General features: G+C 40.8%; 1 long non-coding RNA gene across 1 annotated transcript in view; it reads left to right on the forward strand.

The window, feature by feature from the left end:
* Positions 1-26,565, forward strand: part of LOC148592016 (uncharacterized) — a 53,642-nt gene that overhangs the window by 22,066 nt on the left and 5,011 nt on the right. The gene's annotated exons all lie outside the window — the stretch shown is intronic.

Raw genomic sequence — 26,565 nt, forward strand, 5'->3', positions numbered from 1 at the left:
TAGAAGCTAATAAGCATCAACAGTCTGGATGCCTGCTTACATAAAAGAAGCCTTAACATACTTTTAAAATTATTTTAAAGTTTGGTAGCAAGTAGAGGCCTCAGTGGAATCATGCTCCAACATGCCAAGCACTATACTAACAAATGACATGGGCTAGTCTTTACCCCAGAGAACTCAGTGTACATAGATAAAGCATATTCTGAGAGGAATAAGAGATGCAGAGAAAGATGGCGTGACTGCCCCAAGGCCAAACTGTAGGTGTAGGCGGTGCCTAAAGCTCAGGAGTCCTAGCTTTAGGCACTAGCATTTGACAGCAGTCAACCACAAAGTCCTGCTGAAAGGTGAAAGTACTTTTGTGTATTACATTTCATTACCTCTATGGAGGAGGTAGGAGTTGTCTGTTTGTTTGTTTTTCATGGCCTCCAACATTCTTCTGACAGAAAAGATTTCCATAACTACCTGTAGAGTCGAGAAGGGAAGGGAAGGGAAAAGAAGGGAAGGGAAGGGAAGGGAAGGGAAGGGAAGGGAAGGGAAGGGAAGGGAAGGGAAGGGAAGGGAAGGGAAGGGAAGGGAAGGGAAGGGAAGGGAAACTGTGGCTCCTCTTCTTCACACACACAGACAAACATCCATCATGTAAGCAAAATATAGGTGTTCACCCAAAAGTAATGTTTATTGGTCCACTTCCAGAATTGAACACTCAGTCCCCTCTGTTTCACATATATTCAAGAGGCAGTTAAATTTTGGCCTGCTTAAGAAATAGCCTGTGTGCATAATACCTTCTGAAAGGAGCTAGACAAGAAGCAGACTCTAGGCCACCAAAATAAATTGTTACCTGCTCCATGTCCAGCTTCAAGGGCTTACTAAGAATGGGTGAGTAGGACATTGATGGCATGAGGAATGCCTGGCAAGTCCATAGCAGTCTGTCCAGAGCAGCCCGTATGCTCACAGTAGAGCACTAGCAGATACAGGACACGGATGAGAACAGAATATTGCCTCAAGATAAGCAATGATGCAGCAGCATCCATTCTGCAGTAGTCTCAGTTCATTACAATTGCTTCACTTCTGGTGATCAATATTTAAGGAAGACTGCTCATACAATTGCTGACTAGAGTCCTTTTAATATTTTTAGTCTATGAATTCCAGGACCATGAGGTAGTGCCTCACATTACGCTGAGCTCATTGCCAAGGCATCAAAAGAGGATAAGTTAATTGAAAAGTATTGGCCAAGATGTTTGTAGACTTGTGTAACTTATATCAGATTTTGGACAGCAAGAATTACCCCTCTGTATGCAGGACAAAATAATCTGTAGGAATGTGAGGATATATTAGTGCTTCTCCACAGTCAAACACATTGATTTTTTTTTTTTTTTTTTTTTGTGGCCATAAATAGTAACCCTAGCTAACTGTTACTTCAACTTTCTGAGCATGTTCTGGAGTAAACAGACTTATTCATTAATTACAATCCATGTATAAATTCCACTATGTTGTATCTGTTGTTCATTCTATCATTTTAAATCAATACCTTAACTACAAAATGTTACTGTTAAATAATTTAGCAAATAATATGAGTTTGTGAGATAATGACAGATAATTGCTTTAGCAAGATTCTCTTCTTCTTGCAATGTTCATACAGACAGCAAATATGCAAAATTACTTACACAAGGATCTGGATGAAACACAGATCTTTAGGACTCTGACCAGGAGCCCTCCACCTTAAATAACCCATGAGCTTTATTATACTGGACAGATTTATAGGGGTGAAGATGTCAAAGTAGCTTGTAGAGTAGCTAGCTAATACCAGGCATGACACTGGAGAAACACCTCACGTGGTACCTGTTTTAGCTTGCAGAAGGGCAGGCCTGTGTTCCAAGTTGCAGAATGAAAGTCATAAATTAAACAGTGACTTTAGTTAAAAGAGGACAAGTCTACAGCTGCACATGCACAATCCCCAAAGAGAAAAAGGAACTAAAGAAAATGGCATAAAGATAATGGAATAAAGGTGGTGCATTTAAAATTTCCTCTCATTAACTAGGTCACTTTGAACACAAAGCCGCTGAAAGTAATTCCTACTAGGTAAGGAATGGCAGTTCTTCAGTATGTTGGTCCAGATAGTTGTTGATGACAGGAAAAGGCAGAGACGATAGCACCAGTGACAAATGAGGGGGAAATGAGATAAAATAATTTCCCTGGGAATATAGTTTGAATAGTGAAAGAAAAGGCATTACAGTTTTATTCATGACTGACATTTTCAAAACAAAGTGTAGCATGACACATAAAGCAATGGTGGCTGCAAATTCGTATTACTCTTACTCTTGGCATCCACATCGCACAGGAAGAATGCATGTGGGATGGCAACAGGAGGAACTCAGGCAGAACATTTCCTGGAAAAAAGCTGGTTGGAATTTCCCTAGAGTTTTGTTCATACTCAACTGACATTCAACAGACAACTTGAGTTCAAAAATTGAAGACAGTTTAAGAAGTTCTCTTAGAAAATAAAAGGTTCACAGTTCAAATTCACCAATAGACCCCACTGTATCTTATTTCAGGTATCCTTTAGTCTCTGTGATTCATAGGAGCAGAAACCAGAACCTAGAATTCCTTCTCTTTTTAGTCATTCAAAGTCTAGAAAATTGTTTTTCTTCTCTGGATTAATCATTATTTAAACTACCTCATAGAAAACAGAAGTTCCAATATGAGAGATTGAGAATCCTTGCTATGCCATTCCTCAGCTCTTTTCATATTACACTAATTTGGACCTGGTGGCTAAAGCAAAATCCTCTCAGTAGAAGATGCAGTTTCAAATTCCCTCAGGCAGAGAAAACAGTCAATCCCTGAGCTAGGATATGGGAATATCCTAGCCCCAAATCACCTACCTTACAGCTAGTGACCAGGTGTTTGGCTGTAATATCTGAGCCTAACCTAGCAAAATTTCCTTAACTCTTCAAACAAAGAAGTTCTTTGTGGATGTAAAAGCAGTTTTTCCAGAAAGGTTAAATAGGGCCTCATCTCCTTCAATTACTTGCCGTGAAGATAATGAGCTTTAGCAGGCTAAGCAAAGTGCTGCATGTGAAAACAACTGAACTGACATGTATTTAGTATGTTGCTGGCTTCCCCTCCTAGAATCTTTGATCGATGTTCAGAGAACAGGTAAAATGTGCATGCCCAGAAATAAGATGCCAGCAGCAGTTTCAACAAGAGACCAAAACTCCTCAACAGGCAAAAGGGGAGGTCTGTGATGCAAATAACACATACCAAACACCCTTACATCTGCTGTGTTAAAGAACTCTCTGCTGATGACTTCCCAGTGAGCTACTGTGTGAGCAGCGCCATTTTAAAAGTCAAGAGGATAAAGCCTGGATAAATTTGACCAAAGCCACACAGCAGATCTGCCACAACAGAGAAAGCGCCAAAATTTGAACTCCTATTCACATTTCAGCTCCTTTGGTCTTGCTACCTCTTGGTGCACTGAGATCAGGGACTCAAGTGAAGTTAAAAATGACATGACCCCTCCAGACCCTAGTCTCATTTGTCTAATCAAGTTCCTGTCCCTCTGAGAGCAATAGAATGACAGGTTAACATCTGGGTTGCAGAAGCCACCTGAGATGTCTTGCTACATATTAAATAACCAGGACTCTCCAACTTACAGAGGTGCCCACCTGTAAATCATCCAACAGGAGGGACACTCTAAGCAATCTCCAACCTGCCTCAGTCAAAATCAGCCACATTATTTTAAAGCACAGGTGCTGAATGTTTTAGCCTACATGGCTCATCAAAACTGATCTGACATCGTTTGTACAGTCTCTCCCAGCATCAGTACTTTGGACATGGTCACCTCAGGTAAAGGAACAGTCATCAATACCCTGAAAAGGTAGAAACATCTTCGAATGACATAGCTGAGAGCAAAAGGAGTGACAAGCCAAAAGGCTTGTGCCCCCACTACTGGACATTGACTTGCTTTTTCCAGTTGATGAAAGGCATTGGGTCAATTTTCTTGTAGAAAGAACTATTTGGTCTATGGCCAAGACAGCAACAATAGGAAAAATCAGTCCAGACAGGACAGACGCATCCAAAGGCTTACACCATCTTAGTGGGGATCAGGCTGAGAGCAAGCGAATTTCAGTTGTGGTGGTGATTTGTGACAAATAGGATCAGATTGATACGAACATGAATAAATCGTATCAAACAGACCACTAGAAAGCTACTGGAGAACTGCATATTTCAGTCATAACTGATCTGATTCATAGCCAAATTAGCAACCCAGAGGGTGAAAGGCTCCGTATGCCATTACCCATCCAGCAGGAGTTATTTTTAGACACAGCAGGAGCTCTGTCCGGTCTTCAGACCACCACAAATCTCTGGGGGGGAATGTGAGGAGACAAGAACAGGAAGGGGAAAATGTACCATGAAAAAATGAAGCATGTTTAGTCTTGTGGGCTGGAAGTAGAAACGAGATTATAAGGGACCAGAACCAAAGTGCACTGTCAAAAAGGAAATATTGAACCTTGAAAAGATAAATAGACTTAATGGTGTTTTGAAAGTATTTTTAACAGTCATAAGCTCTTTTTGCTACTTTCTAACATATGAAGAAAGGTGCGTATATTTTGGTTTTACTTTCTGTCTTTAAAAAAATATATTAAGAAAGCCTTCCCTAATTGTATTGGGCACAGTCTCAAACAAAAAGGATGGGATCTGAGTTTTTACTAAAGACATTTGGAAAATATCGGGGAAGTATTTTGTCTTCTGATTTGGACAGCCACTGTTGAATCAGTAAATACTGAAGTCTAATGCAGTGCAAAGAGACAAGAAAACTTATCTATGCACAGATTTTTGCATGGAAGTAATGACATGATTTAAATACTGTTTTAGAAAATGACTTAAGAAAAACCATGTTCAAACTGGTATCAACAACTTGGCCAATTTGACAATATTAGCCAACAGACTTCAAACTGTATCTGTTCAATTAGTGCTAGTACTGCATGTAGAAGATGCATCTGCAGAAAAGCTTCCAGTTTAGCAGCACACTGTTGCCTTTTGTGCATGTTGACAGGCCCTTGGAAACACGTATTTAAACAAAGTCAAAAGCTAAAACAGATCAACTGCCCAAGTTCAACTATTGACTGCAGAAAGGTATTTTTGCTTTGAAAATAGTAGGAGCACTTAAAGAAGTTACTGTCCATCACAGCTGACCATCCACCTGCTAGGTTACCCCTCATGCAGAGGGTTAGCACATGGGCATGGCTGTGTCCTCAGTGAAGAGGTAGCTCTAGCAGGTGTGACCTGCTATGTGCTGGAGCAGCTGAGTGGTGGGCACATCTTCTCTGGCTCCTGCAGGGATGGGGCTGACCCTTGTGGAGCAAAAACACCTCAATTTAGTCAATCAAAAATCACTGGAATGCAGTTGTCAGATTCTTTAGGTGTGGAGATCTTCTGTAAATTACACAGGAATAGAGTCATCCAGTCTAAATTCCTGTGCATTTATTATTTGTATTGATGGTTTATCATCTATAGAAAAAAAAAAAGGAAAATGTAGCCTATTTATCCCCATTTTCTAGCAAGCTTCAGAAAAAAAATCAACAAATGTTGTAAGTTCCCTTTTCTCAGAGACAGATGCTCATAATCCACAGGATGGCTAACCTGAAAAGCTTGCTAAAAACTTCTGCCCCCTGAGAAAATGACTATGTCACAACATGTCACTATTCCAAAAGGTCTTGTGATCCTACAAGCAAAGTTGCCAATGTGCCTTCCTGCCTGGCTTTCTCTTCTGGGCTACAATGCTGCCTCTACAGCAAATCCTTTCCTCACTCTAGTTTGATTAAACACTATACTGAAGAGTGTGAAGATCCATGCTTAAAAGTACCCTCCTTTGGGTGAAAACATGGCTGAGAAAAGCTCACTCAAAGCTACTAATCACAGTGAAATTCAGATTCGGTCCAAGGTTGCCAGACAATTCTCAAAGATGCAAATACAACATCCATATTAGGACCGCAGAGACGTATCAGCTAATCAGTCTGCACTCCTTATCACACCAAAGTATGGAGGCCTGCTCCTGAGAATAGTTTCTCTCAAGACGGATGTTTTTAAATAGGTCAGCAAATGTCAGATCAGTCTGCCAGTGATAGCAATGTTACAGAAATGTATTGTCACGGCTGCCTCACACCTTCAGGAAGGACTTTTCTTCATATGTGAATGTGCCTGCATGCAGATTTTTAGAAGTTATACATAACTGGGTAAAACATCACCTTGTCTTTAGGTTTCTCACTCAGAAGATCTCACTAGCTACAAAAGACTGAATTTGGAGTGTTTGTGTGAAACATCTGAAAAACAAGGAAACCCTCCAGCAAACTCAGAGGACTCATGTCCGTGTGACACCTTCAACACTGGCAACCACAACGAGAGCGGCACGGCCTACCAGCCTTTCTGTCTTTCTCACACTTGTTAGTCTCCCATGATTGTGTTAATTCACAATAATGTACATTTTTAACTTTTCTTCTCTGCATCTGAGATTGGAAACTGTTGCTGTTCCAAGAATGGAATGAAAGAAGGTAGAGTTTGAATGACTTTCTCAAAATCTTAAGAGAAATATCACTTGGAAACTAGAACTGAAATTAAGTCCCACCAATCCACTGTCCTCACTGTAAGACCATCCTTCCAGCTGGAAGCTTGTGTTTAACAGGAAGCTGAGATAAAAAAGAGGTTACCAGTTCTTGTGTGTCCCACCACTTCAGACTGTTGTAGCACAGGAAATACAATTGTTTGCAGTGGGATAATCCACACACATCAATCTTTGGAGCAAAAGCAAAACCAGTATCAGTGGCCACAGTCAAGGACACTGCTGATGAAGATGCCATGCTAAAACGGATGTCCGGGATGTTTATGAACATCAGGGTTGTGTGGGTCTCTACTTTTGTCACCTGGACTTATTCCAATAGAGAATTTTACACTTCTCAATTGTCTCGATAAGAGATTGCTCCATTTCCTGGGGTCAACCTGCTCTGTAGTTTAGGCTGACAATTTTTTTTCTCAGGGGGGAAAAAAAGAGGGATACAAAAGAATGTCCCTTGCAACCTATCACAGAAATGGGAACACTTTGCTGCCATTCCCACCTTCCTCAGTCAACTTAAATGACATAAATTCTTTAGCATCTAAAGAGACAGATAAGAGGGCAGGCCCTGGGACAGTTACTGGGGCTGCAGTAGGAGATGAGAAAACAGAGATACCTCATGCCTGGATGCACATCTATGTTGGTTTCTGGCAGGTTGTCCCTGGGATGCCAGCATGGTCTTATGCTCCAGGCTGTCCCAGGCAGCCTTGTGACCCTTAGCGCATTTGAGCGAGCACTGGTAAAACCCCTGCTGTCTTTCAGAGGCGTTTTTACATGTTTTCATGGCGTGCAGAGCAAACAGATCCCCATCTGAATGAACAGGCCTTTATGCCGAAAGGCTCAATCATACAAGCAGTCTCATCAGCTTTGCGGGGGCCGTTTCGATGAGTACGGACTAGTCCCATGAGTAAGATCCACAGGACTGGACGCAGCTTGTCATTTTTTCAAGTGCATGCAGGCCTGTCAAAGCTGACCTGCAAAGCAAGAAATAAGCAAATGTTAAAGGTTACGCTGTTCTCTCTTCTCTGAACAGAGACAAACCCAAGGAAGCCCAAGTCACTGTTCTTTCCAGTCATTCTTCCTTGAATTCTCCAGTCAGCTCCAAATTTGAAGTTACAGTGTTCTGTTTGAAATCAGAACATTTACTGGCAATTTAGATCAGCCTTTCCAATTTCCCATACCTCATTTGCTTTGCTTGTTTTACCTGGAGATCCTCCAATGCAGTATCCAATGCACCAAACCCAGTAGCACATGCTTAGAAATATTCTTCTTTATACAACCTCTGCAAAAATTATTAACAACTGTTTGGTAAGAAGGTCTGGAAAAGAGGTTGCAGACAGATGACACCACTGGCATTTTTCTAGGAAGGTATTCCCTCCTCTCCTTTTCTGTCCATTCTTGGTCTGCATGGAGCTGATTTTTTGCTGGAATTGCTTGGATAAATCATCTTTCCTTTAGGACCGTCTTTACTGATCCTGTATCAACTAAAAGACACACAAGGGTAGTCTGCTGCAGGCTGGTGCACTGTTCACGTTGCCTGCCATTTCAATAGATCATTCATCAATACGGATATATTTACAGCAATGCTTGTGTACCATATGTTGCAATAATAATAACTGGAACTTCTGCAGTATCAGCAGTATCATTGTCTTCTGGGGAATTAAAAGCAAGCAAGCACATTGTAAATCCTTTTTTAATAGTAAGTGACATGAAGTGTGATATCCTTAAATTGGCCATGTGCTAAATCACAATGAAGTGATGTGTGCATTCCTCTTACTCATTTTTACACGCTCTTCTCAGGTCTGTCACCACTAAATGCCATGTATGCTTGCTACCAGCTGCTGCATGCACCCATGATCATGTCATTTCTCCATGACGTGATCACGTCACTCCAAGACATCTCCTGCTACACAACTGATGCAGAACAAAGGAAAAGACCGGTGGAGACACTGACCTAGTAAAAGGTTTGCTGCAGTTGGGTCTATTTATGGAGGATTATTGTCATGTGCTGATTAAACAGATTATGATTATCTCTTTATAAGAGATTTATCTACTCTGACTGCATGTACGCAAGTACCTCACCGTAAGTGGTCAGAGGAAAACCTGTAGGCAGATAATACCAGATCCAAGAGCAAAGTATTTGAGATGAGTAAGAACAAATCTCTTAGAAAGCAAAGAATATCTAGCCAGATGCTGCTAAATCTTGGCTAGGTAGTGTTCCATCTGCCAGAACCAGTGCCCAGTCCCCATCTGGCACAAATCTGCAAAGCTTCACTGACCCATTGACGAGCTGGCCTATATTCTACAGAAAGCCTCTCTTTCCTTTCTGCTTCTGACGTGAACCAAGCAGAAACTTACTAAATTTAGCAGCAGTAGAAGTGAGCTAATGGTTATTATCAGTTGAGGTAGGTTGCCATAAATTTGCTTTCAGATTCATCTTTGAGGTTCTGTTTGGAATTGTACTTATTATATAGTGTAGACAACACTGTTGCAGTAGGTCATACTAAATCAATGACGTTGTAGTGGTGAAGCAGAGGAAAATGTATTCTATCTTAGAACATTATTAGTCCATGCATTATTTCATCTTAAAATAAAAGTTTTGGGAGATTAAAGGTCATACTAAGGTACTGTTTAATCATGGGAGAACAATTTGCACCTCTGTTTCCCACTATAAAATGAGAGAAGGGCCCTTCACCACCAAGCAATGCAGATGGAGGAAACCAGAGCAGAGACTCTCTGTGGCATTGGACTATGCGGCCCAGACCAAACAGCTCACTGCTAGCTCTGAGCAGATGTTAAGATGCAAACTCCTTTTGCAAAGCTGTCCTTACAATCGAGACTCTGTTCAGTTAATCTGTATCCTTGAAGTTAATTGGGGATGGAACTACTTAAATCGTGGTGTTGCAAAAACTTGGACTTCAGAGTGGATCAGTGACAGCCAGTTGTTTGTGATCCTCTCTTCTGGCATAACAACATGGGAAAAGGCCCCTTTTAACTTTGGGCTGTGACAGAGCAGCTCTGGCAAATTTTGCCACAGTGGTTCAAGCCATTTCCTTTATCTTGCAGCACATCTAGCCAGATGGGACTCACAGCTGCACCTCAGCTATTTAGTTCATGGCACAGTAAATTATCTTAAACCCAGGTGGGTTTGTATTGAGACATCTTGTGAGCTAGAATAGCAAGGTGCAGTGCATAAATCCATAAAACAAGACCAGTTTAAGGGATCCATCCATCACGCAAGCCAAGCATCAGCGGATGTGCCATCAAGCGATTTAGTGATGTGCCTGGCATTGAAAATAACACTGTCACAGTGAAGACGACATTCATAGCCCAAACCTGGTCATCCCTTTATAACAAAATAGAAGTGACCAAAACAGAGATTCAGTAAAGCTTTGTCTTTCACCAGAAAGATTCCCTGGATAGTCTTCCCCTTCTACGAATACTTAGGAATAAAATCCCCTTGGCCGAACTGAGCACAGGGTGCACTGCTCCTTCCTCTTGTTGTTTGAGGTTCATTAACACAGTGTTGCTAGCACTTAGGGAGCCTGGAAAATCCTGTTCTCCAGGTGTGCCAAGGTCTGTGTCAAGGGACAGTCAAGGTCCCTGACAGCCCAAAAAGCAATAGCCTCTTACATTGCATTAGAGAGCAGCATCCAGGGGAAATGTTAACATGCCTTTTCTGTAAAGCACCCTAGAAGTTAGCTCGCATCTCAGGAAACAGAAGCCCCAAGCCTAGGCTGTCACAGCAACCCAGGCTTCTCAGCTTTGCTCCCATGATTATGCTTTTTATCTTTAATATCTCTCACTCCCAGGCAGTCCTATCCAATCCAATCCACAGGGACAGGCTCTTCTCTGGCTGCGAATCTTACTGGCAGTGCTTGGGAGGAAACCAGCCCTATCCCAGCTTTGCCCTGAGCATACTCGCTTAAGTATACTCTTAAGAGGATCTTAACTGCTTAAGAGCAGAAAAGGTTCAAACAGCCTCAGCCTGAGCAGGGCCTGGGACTCAGCTCACCAGTACCCACCAGCGCTCACCAGGCAAGGGTTCTAACCAGGAGGCACTGCTCACCAGAGAGGGGCCTGCCTTCTTCCTCTCCCTCAATGCACAGAGACTGGAGAGAGGCTACAGGTACAAGTTCCAAGTTTACACAAGGAAGTAACTCCACACAGGAGGTATTTTCAGTCATGCTCCTCTCTTCAGAGCTGGTTTGCCCATCTGTGTGTGCTAGGTGGTGGTAACCAGTTGATTTAGAGTGGTGATACCGCTCTAAATCTTTTTTTGCAGCCCATGTTTTGAGCTGCCTGGTCCCTACAGCAGAGCCCTACTGTAAATCAGGTTTCTGCATCCTCGTGCATTTATTTCTAAATATAAGAAGTAGAAACAGGATGTGGAGTGTCCCAAGACAGACTGGTAGGACCAGGGACTATAGAAAGCATGGCTGTGGTTGGAAACAACACCTGCAGATCATCTAATTCAACCTGCCCCATTCAAGCAGAGCCACCTAGATCAGGTTGTCTAGGACCATGCTCTGCTCAGTTATGAATATCTACAAGGATGGAGACTGCACAACCTCTCTGGGCAACCTGTCCCAGTGCTCAGTCACCCTCACAGTTAAAATACAACCCACAGGACAAGCACTGGCTTGTGTTCTTATGCTGAGTAAGCTCCAGGTATGTCCTAAGGTAGGATGGCTCTGGCAAGCTCTGGCAAGGCTGCTTGAAGCCTTCAGCAGCCAAAGAGCTTCCAAACTAGCAATGGGTCCAGGGTTAGAGGCCTTGAGGGCTCACCTGAGGGTTTTGCAGTACAGGCCTCACTCAGTCTAGACTCAAAGTCCACTATGTTTTTTTTTGCCTGAGCTATGATCTGAAATGGTAATTTTTGCAGGGAGGGAGTAGGGGAGAGAAAAGTAGGGGAAGCAGACTCTAAACAAATACTTTAAAAAGGAAGTAATTACTCTTATCTTGTAGGTAGCAATGGTCAATAATTTACAATTATCCGTCTCCTCTATTAATGAGATATTCTGATTTCCTGTACATTTATTCTTTCTATCCTCATTGCCCTTTAATTCAGAAACCTGGTAACTCTTCCATGTGCTTATCCAAATTTTCTGTTCAGAAGAATGAGCTGTGGTGATGTGGTGTTTCTTTTCCTCTTGCTTGTATTGATACAGAATTGAATTAATATCTGCTACCAAACTATGTAATAAAAAGAGACCCCTGCAAAAAGAGTCTCTAACACTGAATTTAGAATTTTATTAAAATAAGAAAAAACAAATTGTTAACACTATTTTGCCTCTTGCCATGCTTTTGCCAGGGACATACCCAAATTACTCCCATCTGCCATCTTGTTGCAAATTTAAAAGCAGCAATAATCCATAGATTCTTGCAACTATGATTAATTCTATCTGGGAAGGAAGAAAACCTCAGAATTCAAAACAGTTACCACATACAAAAGAGATGTTGCCTAATAGTGGGCCGCTTTTATTTTATTAGAACTATAACACTGAAATTAGTTGCTAATGTTTTGAGGTCTGCCTTTGATCTTAATGATATATGTGGTGAGAATTGGACAAATCAGTAATTGTTTCCAGCTGGAGACAAAGCAGTTAGAGCAGAAGCCATTTCAGGATCCTCTGTAGTTGCTTAAGTAAATCCTAGGATTAGGGACATGCAAATTAATACAGGGGAGGGGGACAGATGAGGAGCTCACTGTGTGTAACAGAGAAATGAATAAGTATTATTTGAGTGGGCCAGAAACTGAAAATATTTTATTTTAATTGATTTAATTTCAATAAACTGGAAAACTCAGTTTTGGCTTGGATATAGGGAAAGACAATGATTGTGTTAAACAGCTTGGGGGTGGGAGGACCAATCTTGCACATTTGTCAGAGGTTGGACTGATAGGGAGAAGAGCCCTCAGAGAGGTTTGGTGTCTGATCTCTCCTCTGCTTTATCAGAGCAGACAGGTGAACTGACACTTCCCTCTGAGCAGTGTGTGCTAGTCACTACTATCCACTATTTTGAGTAACCTCATCTGTTGAAGTTCTTTTAGAATCTGTAAAGCATGCAAATATTAATTTCCTAGAGGATTTTTGACCAAAAAGCTATAGAGTTCTTATTTCTCTCTGAAGTCCAACCTTTTATTTATTTATTTATTTAATAAAATTTTGTATAAAATTTTGTATTACCTGTCTTGCTTGCTGCATAAGGGGAGCCCTATCCCCAGATGCTGTGTTCCTCAGATGTGGAGAGAATAAAGAGAAAACTGCTTTAGTCTTGACCACTGTTGTGAGTGGTGCCCAACTGCCTCAGAATTGTTGCCTAAAAAATATGCAGAATTTAACTCAAAGCTTACATAGGCCAAAACTGCACTTCTTAACAAATAAATTGCTCCCTATAAACACTAATGATGATCTTATTTAGGATGCTGAGATCTAATCTTTAGTTTCCCTAATGCTGGAGGCTAACTAGGACACTCCAACAAAAACAGGCTGATGCCACATCATCTCCCTCCTGCAACCATCATGCAATAGCTCCAGGATTTCTTCAGTTTATTTACGTTAAATACAAAAGTACTTTTGGAACAGCGGAGGTGTTTTACATCTTTTGATGCCCTATTTTTCTAGTAGGGTTACAGAAATGCCATCTTCAATACTACTAGCAATCAAACTTGTATTCTTCCAAGCAGGTTATATTCCATATGAACATCCTTTATGTTTTATTCTTCTTCCTGCTAAGCTGGGATTTAATTAATACAATCACAATAAGAAAAGCTCGCTAATCACTTCAGAAGTTGTCAGCAACAGTTAAGCTCTGGGTTCAAAAGAATTAGGGAAAGACTTTGCCCCATGGGAAGAGGAGAGATTTTGGAGGTGAAACTGGACTGCAAGGGAGCTGTTCACAATTATTACTTGTGGAACATACCTTCATGGAATTATACTGAAGTGGTTTATGTGTGGTTCAGAGATTGGCTGTTACTCATATTTAAATGTGGTAGACACCATGAGTTGGGACTTGGATGGCAGCCATCAAACACTGTTTGATGACTGTTCATAACACGCATGCTGTGGCCATGGAACAAATCTCCAGGTTTCTTCACAATAGCCAAGTCAGGGCCTGGAATCCATTTTGCCTCTGAGCAGGGATTTCCAGGCTCGGGTGTTTGTGGTTAGAGACAGTTCTAGTCTCCTGAACTGTGGGTTAATGAGCTGGACAGAAAGTTAGCGGTTCAGTTTTCTTCCAGCAATAACTGCTTGTCTGTTAATAGCAGAGGGTCTGAAAATAAGTCCCTGGGGGCAGGGGGGAGGAGAAGCCTCAGCTAGTATAAATCTTCAGAGAATTTCAGAGAGGAGATAGTGAATTTGTGTACATTCCCCTATTTTTTTTTCCTTGCATGTAGCTGTTTTCAAGTACCTGTTCTTGTCACATTTCTTGAGTTACTTGGGACCTCAACTCCCCTCTGTAACTCCAAATACATAATTCTTAATTTGTTCATCATCTTCCCCCAGCACAGTCTACAACTTCAAGTCTATTGCTTTCCATTGTAAACGCTACAAGAGTGACTGGTTTGGTCAGTGGAGAGTGAGCGGGAGAGAACTCAGTCAGGAGCAACTTCCACATGGAATCACCTGAATAGCACGAGCATCAACTGCCCTCCCTACCACCACACAGCATCTGGCCCCAGGGCTCAGCAATATAAAGACCAGAAATACAGTCATGCCAAGAGGCAGATGTAATAGTGGTATCTAGTGAAGATATTGCTGTCTACTACATCTCAACATTTAGAACCAACAAGCCCCTTCCAGTTTTGTCCTTTTTCCCATGGAAACCTCATGGGTCAGATGTATTGTGAAGCTATTCCTTAGATACTTCATCTGGGCCTCTACCACTTCTGCTGTGAAGTTATAACAACGGCTTATACCTACAGGTTTAGTGACTGCAATTCCTTCTTCCTGGGGCTTGCAGCAACATTGTTCTGCCACTTTCATTCTTTAGACAGGCTGCTTGTAACACAAGGGACTGACAGGACTTTGGCTCCACTGCCTATAGGCCTGGCTTGTGCCTTAGTCTGGTTTTTGAGTCACATCCCGGCATGTCTGCTCCGGTGCGCTTCAAATGTGTAATTCATCCCCAGCCCCCATGGTGATAGTAACAGTGAGAAGATTGTGCTGGCTGCCAGCTCTGCCCTCGTTTTAGCTTTAGCATGTCTATCCCTTAGCAGCCAGGACCACTATCTTACATGTCCTGAGGACAGGACAGAGGTCAAAAAATGGAGAAGGATCCACTTTCAGTCCTGGTTTCTACAGAATCATAATGGACTAAAGTGATGCTCAAAGGTCCCCGAATCCCTTCTAAAGAAGGGCAAACTGCACCTACCCTGATCTGACAGTTTACCTAATTTGCTCTTAAGCTTCAATAGCAGAAATTTCAGTCTTCCTAGACACTGCTGCAGTGCTTCTCACAGCAACATACAAATACCCAATAGCCAAAGTGATCTGCTCCATTGCACATGCGTAAGGAAGGGTACAAGAAGCAAGACAACTAGAGTGATGTTTTTCTCAGTACCTCCTTCCAGATTTTGGCAATTACTAATTTAGGGATTTCCAGAGATGGGCATGGCATCCAGGTTCTCAAAGGTTGGACTAGATGATCTCTAGAGGTCCCTTCCAAAGTCAACCATTCTGTGATTCTGTGACTTGTGAGGTTCTCAACCCTTTTTGAACTAGTTCACACCTTTGGCCTCCATGATAGCATAAGATAGTTAGTTCTACAATGTACCTGTATGTTATACACATACTCCTTCTGTGTGTCTTAAACCTGCTACTGAATAATTCTATTTGGTGACACGTTGCTTTTACATTAAAAGGTAATAATAGTTTTCTAATCTTCTTCTACACACAATTTAAACTATTTTATAGAGCCTTACCATATATATACTGTTCAACTGTCTTATTAGAAAGCTAAAAAATCCACATTATTTAAGACCTACTTGAAAGGAAGCTCTCCGCATAACATAACAGTCTTATTTAACTTCAATGCCTTTTCTAATTATACCATGCCCATTCTTAAAGTGAAATGTTCAGAGCTAAATGTAATACTCATGGTGGTATAGGAGCCCTGAGGACTTCTATATGCCACTGGGTGTTTTTATTACCATTTTTTTTCTTTTCCTTTCCTACTCATTTCCAATAACATTTGACTATTGCAGAACACTAAATCAATGTTTTCAGAAAACTTCCTCTGGTGACTTTAAGATCTCTTTTCTGAATACCACCAGTTAGTTTAGAGCTCATTGTAGTGTCTCTGATACTGAATGAATTTTCCTGTCTATACTACTTTGCATAGTTGAAATGCCACTGTCGTGTCACACCATGCCACAGTGACACTTCACCATTTTGTTTCCCATCCTGCTTTACTCAATTCTCTTACAGCTTTTTGTACCTCCTTTACTTTTTAATTTCATATCTGATTATTTAGCTTTCAAGATCGCTTACAAGAGCTCCCTCAGTCTTTGTTCTCTGTCTGTAATAACATATAAACCAGAGGAATATCTTTCCTCTTTCCCTGTAACAACTTACAGGAACCAAGCCCGGTTCCCAAGGCAAAGAGGAATATATTGAACAGCTGTTTTTCAAAAGGCAAGTGCACTAAATTGTTTGCTGACTTTCCCCAGAAATCCCAAGTATGAGAGAGTTTCTGTAGAAGGGGTGCCTGAATAATTTAGGACTTCAGTCTAGAAAAAAGTAAGACTTAAGGGGGCTGAAAAAAGTCTTCACTATCAAGACTATATCACAAAGAGGATGAAAAGGGATCAAGTGCCTCACTGTTTTCTCAAAGCGAAGAGCTAGAAACTCAAGGATAGCCACAATAGCCAGACTCAGCACAAACAGAAGGAAGTGGTAGAACATGCAGTGGGTGTCATAGGTGCTAACAGTCTGCAGGCTTCATGAGGGAACTGAAGGAGTATATGAAACTAAACACACTGAGGTACACTAAATATAGAGAAACCACATCCTAGAAGTCCCTGAGATGAGTAATGTTGACAGCTTAGCAATTTTTAGGTAGAAGCTGCTGCTGTAGAAACAAGTGGTACCATCTCTAAGTGGATGTGAGCTGCATCATAATTATTCACTGCTCAAAGAAAAGTTTTACTTGAGCCTTTGAAAGGGTCTCTGCAAGCCTGAAATACCAATTTATCTGAATCCGTAAATATCCACTGGGTTCTCCTCTCTTCCTAAGCACACTTGACATTTTGCAATGCCATTGCCCTTGTCTGTTCCTATAACCAGGTAAAAAATCCTGTGTGATAACCCACAAATAAAATGCCTGCTGTACAGGGACAACTTGAAAGCCTTTTGTGTGTAAAAGGCCCATCCATCTAGGCATTTAAGACCTAAACTGCTATGGAATACAGCTGGAAATGCCTTTGCAAACAGGATCCACAGCATTTCAATGACAAAAAAAAAAAAAAAAAAAAAGCCCACAAAAAGTAGACTCTGTTGTTCTCCGTTTGTACACCAGAAGTAAGACAGGAGAAAATATCAGTAGATTGAATTTTAAATATTTATCTATCTATATAAATACATTTTTTCCTTTTTTTTTTCTTTCCAAATTGTCTATTTCCAGAGAAAAGCGGGTATTTGGCTTAAATCCTTGATAACTGTAATCAGGGCACAGGAGTTTTTGGCAGAAATACTGCCTCTGACTAGATCATAAATTGCAAGGAGCAGGAAATGTACCTTCTCTTTCTGCCTTCTGTACAGGTAGAACACATTTGCATTTAACCACTAATAAATAATTCTCATAAAAATTTCAGCCAAATAGCATGAGCAATGGCTCAGGGCCAAAAATGGTCTTTGTTGTGTTAACAAGAATCCCCCTGCAAACGTGATAAGGCGGCTGCACTGGAGATGGTCATGGGGGAATCAATCACAACTAGCTTGATCAAGGCTGGGCACAAGCCTTAAATGGACAGCCTCCTCACCCTATATACATACGTAGTGTTTGATGATAGGAAGAGGGATGATATATGCATGAGGGTGCATTAATTTTTAGCACTCCATTGCCTTCTAGCAATGATTTCAGAGCTTTAGCAGTGTTTTCCGTCCTCTCCTGACTTGGAAGACAAGATGTGGGATGTGCCATACAGTCAGGAAATTGTCTGATGCAAAGATGTAAGAGCGTATCTGAAAAGGTCAGAAATTCCAGCTCCTTCCCATGGCAGCCAGCAAGGACAACGCTTTGACAGAACTGCTTGGTGAATTGTGAGACTTTGTTCTTGTTCTTCTGAAGCACAGTGCTCATCTCCTCTCCTCCTAAGACCCACCCTAGGATACGCACAGGGAATGAGTGTGAAGGGAGGGAGTAGCAGAAGTCACACACAGCATCCAGTGTCTTCCTGCGTCCCCTCTCCATGCTGGGAAATTGAGTCTATGAAAAGCCCATGACAGTTCTGAGTCCCTGAGGAGGTGGGCGAGCAATATGTGGGACCCTGCTAGTCCTGAGCGCAACTCCACCATGGGCCTCTGCCTTCGAGTGGGAGCCACAAACTACTCTGCACAGCCATCCTCATCGGAGAGGGCAGCAACCCAAAGAACTACTAAATTCAGTACACCTGAACAGCCATTTTCTCAATATATGATACACTCCTTCCTCTCAACTCTACCCACCAGAACCACCCAAACCAACACACAACTGGTGAGCCAGAAAGTACCTTGCAATTGTCCCAACAAGTATGTCTAACACCATCTCAAAATATGCGAAACTCCTTTGATGTCAGTGAGAGTGTGGCCTGCGTCAAGACGTCAGGATTGATCCTGTTGTTTGGAGGCTGTGTAGGTGGAAAAGGCAAGACCTTCAGGTAGAATAAAAGCCTGAAGAAAACGAATTGAGAAATTATTCAGTAGCAGTTCAAAGCCCTGCATGTGGGATGAAAGAAGGCTTATGCCTAATAAATCTAAGAAATGATTCAGTAATAGTTCATCCTGCGCAATTGGAATCTTTGCGATTAATGTAAGCAGCAACCACGAGAGCCAATACAATTTAAGTACTGGTCGTTCAAGTTAATTCGCTGCCTTTGGGCAGCTTCAGTTATGTACCCAAGGTACAACTTTTACCTTAGAGAAAAGTCCATCTTTCACAACAACCGTGTGCTAGTCAACCTAAGCTATAGATCGGTCATGCAGGTAGCCATTCTAGGGATTTGGAACATGGTCATAGTATCTAGTTCTTGTGGTATCTTGCCTCTCTAGCAAAATTACAGGAAATTTTCTTGAAATAATAAAATTTCTTTCTTTTAGTGATTGAAATCAGCATGAAAAAAAAAAGGTGTACGAAGAGAATTGGTAGAGGAGATTTCAATTATTATTTTTTGCTTCATGTTGAGGCGTTTGCATCATTCAATTTGAGAAATTGACTCTGAAGTGCCTTAGAATCCTTGTACTCCCCTATTTCTGTCACTCTGCCTTAGGGCTAAGTCCTTCTTTCACTGAACCCATTTGCTAGCTTTGTTTAACCTTCATCTTTGTTTAACCTAGACTTAATATTTATGTGAGAAAATAAACTGTGCTATGAACAGTTAAGGTTCTATGGCTTTTTAGGTAAGTAATGATGAGTATTGCCTAGGCCCTGCACAGGGAGCACACGGTACTCTTCAGAAACACCAAAGATATTTCTAGACATGTTGGCCCCAAAATACAATAGGTATTTGAAGACTTTGAAGAAAGAGCAGGAAGACTGCTCAAAGAATCCAATGCAGAAGAAGGGAAGACTGGAAGAATTGGTGTTGTTAAGCTCTTAGGACAATCTTGTATTAAAGATTTTGGAGTTGTAAAAATGCAGAGATAAGCCTGCATTTTAGGTTCAAACACCTCTGAACTCGAAGCAAGCCTGAATCCGCCAGTCTGAATTCTGAAGAAATGCCTTAGCTAAGAGGCAGAAACTTTGATCTGTGGGAATTACACAACAAGTTCACATTGTACAAGTATCTTATGCAATGACAAGTTCTTAAGCCCATCTGTTTCTTCAACCTGGTTTATGTCACAATGCCCTAAAATGCATCAATTGACGTGATGAGATAGACGCAACTGAAATAATGCATAGAAAGCCAAAGGTACTACTGCCTCAGAGGTTGCAAAACTTCCTCTGTTTAAAAAATCATTTCCACTTAGCCTTTATCAGTTAGTTGTCACCAAATCCCAACTACATGAAGAAAAAGCATCGGCATCAATAATTTTCATACCTCCTATTCCTACTTAGCGTAGAAATTTCTTGAGCCATTTGGCCAGAACAGCCCAAGGCAACCTGAAGAACTGAAGAGGTTATCTATCAAAGTACCCGTAACTATAGTATGTGAATAGTTATTAGCTAAAGCCATTTTTGGTAAGCTGAAAGTAGACTGGACAACCTGTTGCTGACAGCTGCTGTTGGTCACTTTCTTTTGCTACTAGCATCAAAATATGCCTAGCCAAAAGGAACAAAAGACAGCAAAGTTTCAGACAGCTTGGTGCTGCAGTGGTCACAAGCTGCAGGCACTTCACTCTGCTGTTCCACACAGGCATCCCCAACTTAAGCCTTGTGATTAGGCAATTCAGGAACGTCCAGGAAAAAAAAAAAAAAAGGAGGGAAAAAAGGAAAAAAGGCTTTAAAGGACATCACTATTTATTTCAGTCTGACTAGCTCTAACTAGCTCTAAAAACCTTGTCATGGTGTCTGGAGGAAGACTATTTTAAAGACAGTAAAGTGCAAGAAACAGGAGCAGGATTCTTCCTTCTAGGAGATGATGGTGCTAAAAGAGTTAAAAGTTAAAGGAGTCTTCACTAAAAACCCCAAATCAGAACAGATTGGTTTCAGTTCTTGAAAATTTGCCATTTCCACTGATAGACTCTTTTTCCTGTTGCAAACTGTTTTAAGAGAAACATTTTGGTCAGATGCCACACGATTTTCCATCTCTTCTCTCTCCCTTCCTCTTCTGCTGCTTCACAGACTATTTTGCTAGACTGTCACTCTTTCAGAATTATCTTCTTCTGTGAGAAAATCTTCTAATCTTATGGGAAGTGGTGACCTGTGTGAAAGGAGGACTTCTGCCTCCCCTGGTCTTCAGAAGCAAGGGAAAACAATGTTTGTTAACCGAGGTAATTGTTCAATCTTTTCTCTTCTGGAAAAACAATGGAGAGAGGGAGAGAGGGAAAGAGTGAGTGACTTTTTGGTTATTCCATCCCTAGTTACACGGCAGTTTTCTCCGCTCACATGCAAAATCTTCGTTGCTTCGGTCACAGTAAATACCCAATCATAGGTTGGCAGTCCTGCCCTCACATGTATCCAAATGCCACCGTTGAGGTCAGCTTTCATTCCCACCATTCCAGGCAGGTCAACAGCTTCTTGAATGCCTAAAATAGCCTCGTGTGTCCTCACACTCTCCCTCTCAGCTCTTGAGAGGTTTTCATCTTCTTTCAGTTTTGACTAGAACCTCCCATAGTTTGAGAGACTGCACCGGGAAGCAAGGACTGTCTCCCCCCTTTCAAATTCCTCCTAAAAACACATTCTTCTAAGCTTACCAATACTTTCAATGATACTAGTCACCAGCAGTGTGCAGAGGTGGGAGATTAAAAATAATGTTCTTTGGTCATGTCTGTATTATTAAATAGGATCAGGCCCCATCCTAAGAATTGGAACATCATCATCATTACTCTTCTTTTATTAGTTTTTAAATTGTGGTAATGTAGTTACCATGGCATTGTGCAAAAGAGAGCTGTTGTAACCTGCCTAAAATATCTTAGATGGAGGGTATATATTTGTTGTGGAGATCCGTTTAAAAATATTGTCTCATATTTGAAGTGTTACTGTGTCATAGCCTTGTTGGGCAATCTGCTGTTTACATCTGGGAAAGCAGAAAAACATAGCAGCTACGATGGGAGTGTCATAAATGTTCCTCTTGATTCAGTTTACAAGAGTAAAACCCTAATTGACAAGATAATTATGTTTCACTACATTGCCATTTGCATAAGATTACATCCTTACAGGCAATGACCACAACACCTACTCTATGCACTTAACTGGTAATGTTAAGTTCAGGTATTTTAAAGGATAAAATATGCAACAAAGTACATTTACCAGAGAAATGCAGGTAAATGCTATTGCCATCGAATTACTGAATTAAGATGATATATAATTGTTACACATTTCTGAATGCTTCACTTTTTATGGAACTGTACATAATGCTCCTAGACCTAGATCCATTTCTACTAATGCAATAGTAAAATTCTTAACAAAATTAAAACACAACCCGCCCACCAAAACACACAGACCTTCACTAAACTAGGGCTAGAGCAGGGTTCAGAGGCACACTGAGCGCTACCAGTGGGGTTTCTCTCCTGGTTAGGATGACATGCATTCCTCCACCTGTCCCAAATGACTCACACAAGATGATTTGCCAACTCTCCAACCCCCACCATACACTTTGATGTCACAGCACTGCAGAGCTCTAATTTCACACAAATCCACTCTATTCAAGGTGTGCCTATTTGCAACCTATCTGTTACCACTGTTTTAGTGCTCATTGTCAAGTCTGTGCTGTATTTACCCAAATTTGTGCTATAGACCTGGTATTTGCCAGAAAAAAAAGAGGAGTATAGAGATAGGCATCTCAAGAAATAGCCAGATGTTAAAAAAGGAGATAATAAGTACGAGAGACAAAACAGCTTTGGCAGAAACCGCTGTAGGGAAGGGAAGGGTGGTTCCAGGAATTGGGAGTATAAGTTTTGATTAGGGCTGGGCTGGTATTTCCCACTTCAACTGCCTAGTTTTCTCCTTAAAGAGGAAATGGGATTTTCACATTTGCCCCACTCAAGGGAGTATTAAATTAGAACAAGGACTTACTTTCATAGGTAAGTTGACCCAAATGTCATTTGTAAAGCAGGTCTACACAGGGGAAAAATAGTGTTTTGAACTCAGACTTGATCTTGCTATAAAACGACTATATTCATATAGGAAAACTCTAACTGAATGCTACTATCAGAGTAAATGCAGCACTGTATCTCTGCAGTGATTGCTTTCTCAACAGCAGCCATATTCAGGGTCTATCTACACTCCTTGCAAATGCACTGAAGTCTGAATACACCAACACAGCAAAGATTAAAAGATGAAATCTTGAAAAGCAAAGTCAGCAACAGATAGGTACATTTTTTAATTTAAACTAGAAGCACTATGAATGATTCATTGCAGTTTGTATTCATCTATACATAAATTAGCTTCCTTACCTTAGATTATGCTAGAAAGTGCAAACCGGTCAGTACCATAGGATGCTCAACAATACTCCATATGGAAATGCCACTGCAGAATATTGTGAATGCCTCTAAGACATCACATATGAAATCAAAGAAAGAAGAGAATTAAAAACATCGGATGGTTGAAGCTTCCCTTCCTCTATCACCATCCACACCATCAATAAAAATATGCCACTAAACAACATGTGGATCAATGATCTGGGCCAAACTGAAAGAGGAAGGAAGATAAAATGCAGTTTAAAAACATGTACAAGCATCGAGACAGGGATGGGGCAGAGAGCGAGCCCAAATTATAGGTCTGGGGAAGGGGTGTGGAAATTAAAAACACTTAGTTTTAGGCAGAAAGACTTAAAAATGGACTTAAGAAAATTTAAAGGTTTGCATTTATCCAACTACAGTATTTTTGAAATGCTCGGATTCTTTTTGTTTAAGCTGTGCAAGCAAGTTGCGTAAGAGTTCGCTAAATCTGGTAATTTTTTGCAGGCTATACTATAAATTGTTCATTTCAGTGATACAATAGAACTACTTCATGTTGATCGGAGAGTCAGTTGCTGAGTAAAATGGTCTTTGAAACAGAAATAATGATCAAGAGCTAAACCTTATTAACAGATTTATGTGCTTTCATTCAGCATATAAAACCCATATTTCCCAAGAAGAGACAAAATATATTAGCTATGAAAACAAGCCAAAGCAGTATTTAATTTTTATGAAATGAGATTAAAAAAAAGTTGAAAGTAGTGAGCGGTTCAGCTGAGGGATGGGACAAAAGGGGAAAGTTCCTCCAGTCAGTTAATGCTGCATGTTTATTCCTTATGCCCTATAACCTATCTGAGAATCACTGGGCTTGAGAGGTCCTCTCAAGTTGCATAATCCACTCCTCTTCCTGAGGCCAGCCTTCACTACAGCTGTGCAATTCCTGCAGATGTTTAATCTGACATGGCACAGCATATTTAAAGACTTCCCTCAGTCATCTTCACCACTGTTTCATCATTCTTCCATATTTGAAAGCCTCATCCTTCCTTCTGGAATTCAGGTCTACTAATCCTTTCCCCACCTAAGCTGAATGAATGTAATGAAAAAAACAGGGATGGAATATTCAAAAAAAATGTTGCCTCTTCTCATATAACTCTTCCTGAAATTGGCAATTCCAGTTCATACTTACTTCAGTGTCCATGCACAAAGGCACGTCACGAGTCTGCTGGCTGAACCTTGTTCCTGTTGCCAGATCTGCCCTGCTCTCCTTGCCTGGTTGGAGCTTGTTGGAGGGGTCACTGTCCCGGCCTGCCCTGTTGCTGCCAGCTGCCCAGCCCGCTCCTGCGCTCCCTCACTTGGAGGTGAGGCTGCCAAGGGCCTGTTAGCACATTGGCCTTGGGCTCGGGTGCAGGGCAGGCAGCTTGGCGCTGCCCACCGACAACAGCTTATCTGTATTCCAGAGCGCAAGTGCTGGACACTCTGAGCCATGCCTAAGTGGGTTACCAAAACACAAACATCTAGCACTTCTCCTCACTGAAGTGAGCAAAATATACAGAACACTGCCCTCTTCTAAACACTTTGTAGTCAGACCAGGGCCAGGAAATTCACTTTTCTGGGTATCGCTGATTCTAACCCATATTTGGCATCAAAACCTCTAAATTCCTAAACCAGGTCATGGGAAAAAAGTAGCCTTAGATTAAGTATTAGCTCAATTAGCTTACTATTTTTTGTATTATACACTTTCTATTTGAGAGACATGTTCACTTGCATGCATTAAAACGATATGTACTTCCTTCAGAAATATATCAGCAGCCCAGAACCACCTTTGGCAGAGATCTGTAACTGGTTAAATCTGTTTTTCAAAACCCACATTGGTCCACTGGTTAACCAGGAGAGCACGAATTCAGCTGTGGCTAAGATGGAGATTACATTGACCTCTTGTAAGCCTCGGGCAATTACGTGCACAAATGAAGAAGCTGCTGAATGAAGAACCATCACAAAGCGGGTGCTCCTGAGCAGAGAAGCACGGTGAGGAATTCACAGATGAGGTACAGTCTCTCTTCTTCAAGAGGGACATCACAAATGGTGAAGATCAGCATGAAGCTCAAGGATACTCAGAAGCTCAAGCCAGCTCTCATGCTCTCATTCACAAATACTATCTGCGACCTCCCATTTTCTAGAATGATTTGCAGAATGATTACTATTCCTTATCAATTAGAGATAAAAGAGGCCTTTTGGTGAGGCCTAATTAGCCTCACTATAGCAGTATAAAATATATATGTATATACACACACCCAACATATATATATGCACACTTTATACACATTGCATATAAAAATGTGACATATTTACAGGAAAGCATCTCCAAGTTCTGTACAGCTAATCCCTAACTCTTCCTGTAGCAATTAGAGCTGTGGCAAGTTTCCACAACCAATTTCTACGAGTTCAGTACAGCCATATGTATGAACGCAGCTGAACTGTATGCAGATAATTTCCAAAGGAGAGCAAAATGCTCCATGGGAAAGATGGCATCATCGCACCAGTACATACTTCAACTTGTCATTTCAGTTGAATTTCAGAAGTTTAAAGTCACCAAAAGACAAGATTCCAAAGAGGGAGACACCCTGGAGCAACCACATTGCATTAAGAGTTTCTCAGTGATTAAAGGGAAGTAATAATGACATTTCTGGCATAAGGCACAGGTAAGACTGAAATACTGGTAGCTCTGTGTTACACAGAAAGTGCATCAAATTCACACACAATTTAGAGATTTGAAAGCTGAAGGAAAAAAAAAAAAAAAACCTAGAACACAGAGAATTCTTGTCTTTTAGCTGAATGCAAAGGCTTAGAGAGGACTTGATCACAATGTATACTTCAAAGAAGCAAACATGATGTGCAAAAGGAATTTTTAAATTTAGGGAAACAACATAATTACAACCAGATGCAAGGAATCAAGAGAAAATTAAATCAGAAGAAAAAACAAAACAAAACAAAAACACACAAAATAGATAGATATGCCCAAATAGATATTGATTAAAAAATAAACCTTAATCATAAAACATCAGACTAAGTTAAGAAAATAAGGTTTTCCTTAGCAGTTTGATTCAGTAGTAATCAAATAATAATGGTTAGGGTTTTTTTTAAATAAGGAAAAAAAAGTTAAGTATTGTATAGGAGACCTGACCATATTAATAGTCTCCCTAGTTTATAAAGCAAAACACTTAATTTTCAAGTCTCAAAGTGACTTACAGGGAGCAGGAGCTTCACTGACTCTTGCTGGGTCCAAAGTTCAGAGTTTTTCGGATTTAGCAAAAAGGGAACTTATAAAGCTCTTTAAAAAGCAGTAACAAAGTTCCTTTAGGATCAAAGGTAAAATTAATTCTTTGTCAATGTAGTGGACTATCTATGTAAATAAAGGTTTTGCAAAATAAAAACCAACAAGATATGCTGTATCTTGCTTAGCAGCAAACATTCTGCTGGTAATCAAAAAGATGACATACAAAATAATCTACGATTTCCTTAACATAGGTTTAAGTTTCTCAAGTTATTTGACTAAACTAACTTTGAAGGAATGGAGACTACTTTTACGGCTTCAATTTGTTGGGTCTGTAGGTATACTACATGATGCCTGCTGAATCACAGCTTTCTTACCTGGATAAATCAGGATCCAAGGATTCTGAGAAAGGCAAAGTTCACCAACCTTAAGCT

This window comes from Tinamus guttatus, unplaced genomic scaffold (assembly GCF_059628265.1).
Source record: "Tinamus guttatus ecotype Peru unplaced genomic scaffold, ASM5962826v1 Tinamus_guttatus_pri_ptg000653l, whole genome shotgun sequence".
Lineage (NCBI taxonomy): Eukaryota > Metazoa > Chordata > Aves > Tinamiformes > Tinamidae > Tinamus > Tinamus guttatus.